Consider the following 9011-nt stretch of genomic DNA (forward strand, 5'->3'; position numbering starts at 1 on the left):
CAACACCCCACTCTCATCAATGGACAGATCATGGAAACAGAAATTAAACAGAGACGTAGACAGACTAAGAGAAGTCATGAGCCAAATGGACTTAACAGATATTTATTGAACATTCTATTCTAAAGCAAAAGGATATACCTTCTTCTCAGCTCCTCATGGTACTTTCTCCAAAATTGACCATATAGTTCGTCAAAAAACGGGCCTCAATAGGTACAAAAAGATAGAAATGATCCCATGTGTGCTATCAGAACACCACGGCCTAAAGCTGGTCTTCAATAACAATAAGGGAAGAATGCCCACATATATGTGGAAATTGAACAATGCTCTACTCAATGATAACCTGGTCAAGGAAGAAATAAAGAAAGAAATAAAGACTTTTTAGAATTTAATGAAAATGAAGGTACAACATACCCAAACTTATGGGACACAATGAAAGCTGTGCTAAGAGGAAAACTCATAGCGCTGAGTGCCTGCAGAAAGAAACAGGAAAGAGCATATGTCAGCAGCTTGACAGCACACCTAAAAGCTCTAGAACAAAAGGAAGCAAATACACCCAGGAGGAGTAGAAGACAGAAAATATTCAAACTCAGAGCTCAAATCAACCAAGTAGAAACAAAAAGGACCACAGAAAGAATCACCAGAACCAAAAGTTAGTTCTTTGAGAAAATCAACAAGATAGATAAACCCTTAGCCAGACTAACGAGAGGACACAGAGAGTGTGTCCAAATTAACAAAATCAGAAATGAAAAGGGAGACATAACTACAGATTCAGAGGAAATTCAAAAAATCATCAGATCTTACTATAAAAGCCTATATTCAACAAAACTTGAAAATTGGGAGGAAATGGACATTTCCTAGACAGATACCAGGTACCAAAGTTAAATCAGGAACAGATAAACCAGTTAAACAACCCCATAACTCCTAAGGAAATAGAAGCAGTCACTAAAGGTCCCCCAAACAAAAAGAGCCCAGGTCCAGACGGGTTTAGTGCAGAATTCTATCAAACCTTCATAGAAGACCTCATACCAATACTATCCAAACTATTCCACAAAATTGAAACAGATGAAGCACTGCCGAATTCCTTCTATGAAGCCACAATTACTCTTATACCTAAACCACACAAAGACCCAACAAAGAAAGAGAACTTCAGACCAATTTCCCTTATGAATATCGATGCAAAAATACTCAATAAAATTCTGGCAAACCAAATCCAAGAGCACATCAAAACAATCATACACCATGATCAAGTAGGCTTCATCCCAGGCATACAGGTATGGTTTAATATACAGAAAACCATCAACGTGATCCATTATATAAACAAACTGAAAGAACAGAACCACATGATCATTACATTAGATGCTGAGAAAGCATTTGACAAAATTCAACACCCCTTCATGATAAAAGTCCTGGAAAGAATAGGAATTCAAGGCCCACACCTAAACATAGTAAAAGCTATATACAGCAAACAAGTTGCTAACATTAAATTAAACGGAGAGAAACTTGAAACAATCCCACTAAATCAGAGACTAAACAAGGTTGCCCACTCTCTCCCTATAAATTCAATATAGTTCTTGAAGTTCTAGCCAGAGCAAATGGACAACAAAAGGAAATCAAGGGGATACAGTTCAGAAAAGAAGAAGTCAAAATATCACTATTTGCAGATGATATGATAGTATATTTAAGTGATCCCAAAAGTTCCACCAGAGAACTACTAAAGCTGATAAACAACTTCAGCAAAGTGGCTGGGTATAAAATTAACACAAATAAATCAGTAGCCTTCCTCTACACAAAAGAGAAACAAGCCGAGAAAGAAATTAGGGAAATGACACCCTTCATAATAGACCCAAACAATGTAAAGTACCTCGGTGTGACTTTAACCAAGCAAGTAAAAGATCTGTACAATAAGAACTTCAAGACTCTGAAGAAAGAAATTGAAGAAGACCTCAGAAGATGGAAAGATCTCCCATGCTCATGGATTGGCAGGATTAATATAGTAAAAATGGACATTTTACCAAAAGCGATCTACAGATTCAATGCAATCCCCATCAAAATACCAATCCAATTCTTCAAAGAGTTAGACAGAACAATTTGCAAATTCATCTGGAATATCTTAAAACCCAGGATAGCTAAAACTATTCTCAACAATAAAAGGACTTCAGGGGGAATCACTATCCCTGAACTCAAGCAGTATTACAGAGCAAGAGTGATAAAAACTGCATGGTATTTGTACAGAGACAGACAGATAGACCAATGGAACAGAATTGAAGACCCAGAAATGTAACCACACACCTATGGTCACTTGATTTTTGACAAAGGAGCCAAAACCATCCAATGGAAAAAAGATAGCATTTTCAGCAAATGGTGCTGGTTCAACTGGAGGTCAACATGTAGAAGAATGCAAATCGATCCATGCTTATCACCCTGTACAAAGCTTAAGTCCTAGTGGATCAAGGACCTCCACATCAAACCAGATACACTCAAACTAATAGAAGAAAAACTAGGGCAGCATCTGGAACATATGGGCACTGGAAAAAATTTCCTGAACAAAACACCAATGGCTTATGCTCTAAGATCAAGAATCGACAAATGGGATCTCATAAAACTGCAAAGCTTCTGTAAGGCAAAGGACACTGTGGTTAGGACAAAACGGCAACCAACAGATTGGGAAAAGATCTTTACCAATCCTACAACAGATAGAGGCCTTATATCCAAAATATACAAAGAACTCAAGAAGTTAGACTGCAGGGAGACAAATAACCCTATTAAAAATGGGGTTCAGAGCTAAACAAAGAATTCACAGCTGAGGAATGCCGAATGGCTGAGAAACACCTAAAGAAATGTTCAACATCTTTAGTCATAAGAGAAATGCAAATCAAAACAACCCTGAGATTTCACCTCACACCATTGAGAATGGCTAAGATCAAAATCTCAGGTGACAACAAATGCTGGCGACGATGTGGAGAAAGAGGAACACTCCTCCATTGTTGGTGGGATTGCAGACTGGTACAACCATTCTGGAAATCAGTCTGGAGGTTCCTCAGAAAATTGGACATTGAACTAGCTGAGGACCCAGCTACACCTCTCTTGGGCATATACCCAAAAGATGCCCCTACATATAACAAAGGCACGTGCTCCACTATGTCATAGCATCCTAGTTTTTAATAGCCGGAAGCTGGAATGAACCCAGATGCCCTTCAACTGAAGAATGGATACAGAACATGTGGTATATCTTTTGAGATGGAACTTTCATAAAGTTTCTTGGCAGTAGTTTATTTTGCTTCAAATAAACTTATTTGAAAAGTTGTCTCAAGTCAAATTGATTCATCACCTGTGATGCATTGACACCTGATACCCAGACTTAATTGCTATTTGTTCTTGCATTGTCCAAAGTGAAAGTTTTTCTTTGGGTTATTCTGTTTTTAATCTAGTTTTTCTTAAGTCTGGGTGACTGCACCTAAAATGGTAAGCAGTTACCCTCCTGCTTGTTCTGAGTGCCTCTGTGCATTTACGTGGCTGTGGGAGTCCCCGCTGGGGAGTCTCACCTTCTAAAATACTATTTGGGAGAGAGGGCAAAACAGTTGACTGTTTTCAAATGCTGTGCCATAGAGCATGTCGATGGAAAAGAAGGGGATGATAAGCACCTTTCTGTTTGGGATTTGAAAAGTGAAATTAATTGCAAGAGGGATGAAGTAGAAGAAACCAAGAAACCATGTGCCTGAAATCCATTAAGAAGCCTGATAGCTTTAAGAACTAGTAGGGTGGTTTGTCTTAACTGTGGCAGTCTTAAGTGAGGTAGGCTCCTACCCTCCTGAATGTGGGGGTTATAGTGATGAATAAATATGCTCACAAAACCACATTAGACTGTCAATGCATTGTTAAGAATGTAAAAGCAATAATACATTGATTATTGTACTTTCCCTGTAACTACTGAGAACTGAGGGGCTCCTTTTCTAACTGGAAGAATGTGACAGTTTTGTGTTGGTAGTTTCCCTAATGCCCTTTCCTAAATAGACTATGATAAATAGGTTTGTCATTTTGCAAGTTGCGTGTTTGATAATTTTATATCCTTTAGAGACTTGTTATGAACACATTGTTTCATTATACAGTATCCTCTGTAAAAGGATCGTGAGTTATTGTAAATTTTTTTCTCTGCATCTAAACCTGCATGATTTCCAAACCCTGTACATCTGAATTTTGCATTTTAGCACTTGCACTATTACTCAGCAGCAGTAACATGGTAACATTGAAATGGTTTTCTGGGACCTCCAAAGACTAAAAACTGGCAAGCTGTCCAGGAGTCCTGGAGTAAGTTACTTGTCAATGGCATGGTTTTGATCCCTTTTTCGCACCTGTTAAAGACTTACTGGTCATAGAAGGTTTTCAGTGTTGAGTAGCCTTTTGTTTAACATGTTTATGGTATGACATAGCTGTAGATAGGTACTTGCCATAAATGAAGTTTTAGAAATAAACTATTTGGCAAAGATTTGTTTTCGAAAGTCTGGTCGTCAAAATGCGTTCATTCCTTAAAAATAATGAAAGAGAATTCTTTGAACCTCGGTTGAATAAAAGGTTTTCTTGCCACCAAAAGAAAAGAAGAAGAAGAAAGAAAGAAAATGTGGTATATCTACCCAATGGAGTACTACTCAGCTATCAAAAACAATGACTTTATGAAATTCATAGGCAAATGGATGGAACTGGAAAATATCATCCTGAGTGAGGTAAACCAATCAAATAAAAACACACATGGTATGCACTCACTGATAAGTGGCTATTAGCCCAAATGCTTGAATTGTCCTAGATGCACAGAACACATGAAGCTCAAGAAGTATGACCAAAATGTGAATCCTTCATTCCTTCTTTAAAAGGGGAACAAGAATACCCTTGGCAGGGAATAGAGAGGCAAAGATTAAAACAGACACAGAAGGAACACCCATTCAGAACCTGCCCACATGTGGCCCATACATATACAGCCACCCAATTAGATAAGATGGATGAAGCAAAGAAGTGCAGGCTGACAGGAACTGGATGTAGATCTCTCCTGAGAGACACAGCCAGTATACAGCAAATACATAGACAAATGCCAGCAGCAAACCACTGAACTGAGAACGGGACCCTGTTGAAGGACTCACAGAAAAGACTGGAAGAGCTTGAAGGGGCTCGAGCCCCCATATGAACAACAATGCCAACCAACGAGAGCTTCCAGGGACTAAGCCACTACCAAAGACTATACATGGACTGACCCTGGGCTCCAAACTCATAGGTAGCAATGAATATCCTAGTAAGAGCACCAGTGGTAGGGGAAGCCCTTGATCCTGCCAAGACTGAACCCCCCCCCAGTGAACATGATTTTGGGGGGGAGGGCGGTCATGGGGGGGAGGATTGGGAGGGGAACACCCATATAGAGGGGGTGAGGAGTTAGGCTGGATGTTGGCCGGGAAACTAGGAAAGGGAATAATAATCGAAATGAAAATAAGAAATACTCCAGTTAATAAAGATAAAAAAATACAATCTGAAAAACGAACAAAAGTCACTTGACAAAATTGTAAAAAGGAAAAGAAGGGAAGATGGAAATAATAATGAAGCCACCCTGTGCTGACTCACACAAGAAGACCCTTTGGGGTGGGTGTCATTAATCATTAGGATACATACCCCTCTTTCCTTCAATCGCATCTTGCCTTTCTTTTTTCCTTCCATTTCTATTAAATTGGGCATTTCTTACTTACATTTCAAATGTTATTCCTTTTCCCATTTTTCTGTCCATCAGCCCCTTAACCCTTCCTGCTCCCCTTCTATATGGGTGTTCCCTTCCCAATCCACACCCATTACCTCCCACCCTCAACAATCCCCTATACTGGGGGTCCAACCTTGGCAGGACGAAAGGATTTCCTTTCCACTGGTACCCCAACAAGACTATTTACTGCTACACATAAATTTGGAGCCCAGGGTCCGTCCATGTATAGTCTTTGGGTAGTGGCTTAGTCCCTGGAAACTCTGATTGGTTGGCATTGTTGTTTTAGTGGGGTCGTAAGCCCCTTCAGCTCTTTCAGTCCTTTCTCTAATTCCTCTAACGGGGGTCCCATTCTCAGTTCCGTGGTTTGCTGCTGGCATTTGCCACTGTATTTCACATGTTCTGACTGTGTCTCTCAGGAGAGATCTATATTCGGTTCCTGTCAGCTCGCACTTCTTAGCTTCATCCATCTTATCTAGTTTCGATGGCTGTATTTGTACGGGCCACGTATGGGGCAGACTCTGAATGGCCGTTTCTTCAGTCTCTGCTCCAAATTTTGCTTCCCTATCCCCTCCTACAGATATTTTGTTCCCATTTTTAAAGAAGGAGTAAAGCATCTGCATTTTGGTCATCTGTCTTGAATTTCATGTGGTCTGCGCATCTTGGGTAATTCAAGGATTTGGGCTAATATCCACTTACCAAGGAGTGCGTGCATGTGTGATTTTCTATGATTGGGTTATCTCACTCAGGATGACATTTTCTAGTTCCATCCATTTGCCTATGAATTTAATAAAGTCACTGTTTTGATAGCTAAGTAGTACTCCATTAAGTAGACATACCATATTTTCTGCTTCCATTCTTCTGTTGAAGGATATCTGGGTTCTATCTACCACCTGAATATTATAAATAAGGCTGCTATGAGCATAGTGGAGCATGTGTCTTTGTTATATGTGGGAGCATCATTTGGGAATATGTCCAGGAGAGGTATAGCTGGGTTCTCAGGTAGTACAATGTCGAATTTACTGAGGAACCTCCAAACTGATTTCAAGAGAGGTTGTAGCAGTTTGCAATCCCACCAAAAATCGAGGAGTCTTCCTCTTTCTCCACATCCTTGACATCATCTGCTGTTGCCTGAGTTTTTGATCTTAGCCATTCTGTCTGGGGTGAGATGGAATCTCAGGGTTGTTTTAATTTGCATTTCCCTGATGACTAAGGATGTTGAACATTTCTTTAGGTGCTTCTCAGCCATTCAATATTCCTCAGCTGTGAATTCTTTGTTAATTTCTGTACCCCATTTTTAATAGGGTTATTTGGCTCTCTGGAGTCTAACTTCGTGAGTTCTTTGTATATTTTGGATATAAGCCCTCTATCAGTTGTAGGATTGGTAAAGATCTTTTCCCAATCTGTTGGTTGTCATTTTGTCCTAATGACAGTGTCCTTTGCCTTACAAAAGCTTTGCAGTTTTATGAGGTCCCATTTGTCAATTCTTGATCTTAGAGCATAAGCCATTGGTGTTCGGTTTAGGAAATTTTCTCCATTGCCCATGTGTTTGAAACACTTCCCCATTTTTCTTCTATTAGTTTTAGTGTGTCTGGTTTGATGTGGGGGTCCTTGATCCACTAGGACTTGATCTTTGTACACAATGATAAGAATGGATCGACTTGCATTCTTCTACATACTGACATCCAGTTGAATCAGCACAATTTGTTGAAAACGCTATCTTTTTTCCATTGGATGGTTTTGGCTCCTTTGTTAAAAATCAAGTGTTTTTGGGTTAGATTCTGGGTCTTAAATTCTATTTCTATTATCTACCTGCCTGTCTCTGTACCAATACCATAGAGTTTTTTATCACTATTGCTCTGTAATATTGCTTGAGGTCAGGGATTCCCCCAGAAGTTCTTTTATTGTTGAGGGTAGTTTTGGTGTACTCGGTTTTTTATTATTCCAAATGAATTTGCAAATTGTTCTTTCTATCTCTATGAAGAATTGGATTGAAATTTTGATGGGGATTGCATTGAATCTGTACTTTGCTTTTGGTAACATGGCCATTGTGAATATATAAATCCTGCCAATCCATGACCATGGTAGATCTTTCCATCTTCTGAGATCTTCTTCAACTTTTTTGTTCAAAGAGCTGAAGTTTTTGTCATATAGATCTATCACTTGCTTGGTTAAAGTCACACCGAGGAATTTTATATTATTTGGGACTACTATGAAGAGTGTGATTTCCCTAATTTGTTTCTCAATCTGTTTATCTTTGTACAGGAAGGCTACCAATTTGCTTTTGTTAATTTTATACACAGCCACTTGGCTGAAGTTGTTTATCAGGCTTAGTAGTTCTCTGGTGGAACTTCTGAGGTCAATTAAGTATATTATCATATCACATGCCAATAGTGGTATTTTGATTTCTTCCTTTCCAAATCGTATCCCGTTGACCTCCTTTTGTTGTCTGATTGCTCTGCCTTGGACATCAAGAACTATATTGAATAAGTAGGGAAAGAGTGGCCAGTTTTGTCTAGTTCCTGATTTTAGTGGGATTGCTTCAAGTTTCTCTCCATTTAGTTTGATGTTAGCAACTGGTTTGCTGTATATGGCTCTTACTTTGTTTAGTTTTGGGCCTAGAATTCCTATTCTTTCTAGCACTTTTATCATGAAGGGGTGTTGAATTTTGTTAAATGGTTTCTCAGCATCTAATGAAATGATCATGTGGTTTTATCTTTGAGTTTGTTTATAAAGTAGATTACATTGATGGTTTTCCATATATTGAACCATCTCTGCATGACTGGGATGAAGCCTACTTGATCATAATGGATGATAGTTTTGATCAGTTTGTAAGAATTTTATTGAGAACTTTTGCATCAATATTCATGCGGGAAATTTGTCTGCAGTTCTCTCTCTCTTTGTTGGGTGTTTGTGTAGTTTAGGCATAAGAGTAATTGTGACATCATAGAAGGAATTTGGCCGTGCTCCGTCTTCTTCAGTTTTGTGGAATAGTTTGTATACCACTGGTACAAGGTCTTCTATGACATACTGGTAGAATTCTGCACTAAAACCATCTCATCCTGAGCTCTTTTTGGTTGGGAGAATTTTAATGACTGCTTCTATTTCTTTAGGAGTTATATGGTTGTTTAAAATGGTTAATCTGTTCCTGATTTAAATTTGGTACCTGGTATCTCTCTAGAAAATTGTCCGTTTCCTCCAGATTTTCAAGTTTTTGTTGAATATAGGCTTTTATATGGGCTCTGATGTGTTTTTTTGTATTTCCTCTGATTCTGTTGTTATG

This window comes from Rattus norvegicus, chromosome 1 (assembly GCF_036323735.1).
Source record: "Rattus norvegicus strain BN/NHsdMcwi chromosome 1, GRCr8, whole genome shotgun sequence".
Taxonomy (NCBI): domain Eukaryota; kingdom Metazoa; phylum Chordata; class Mammalia; order Rodentia; family Muridae; genus Rattus; species Rattus norvegicus.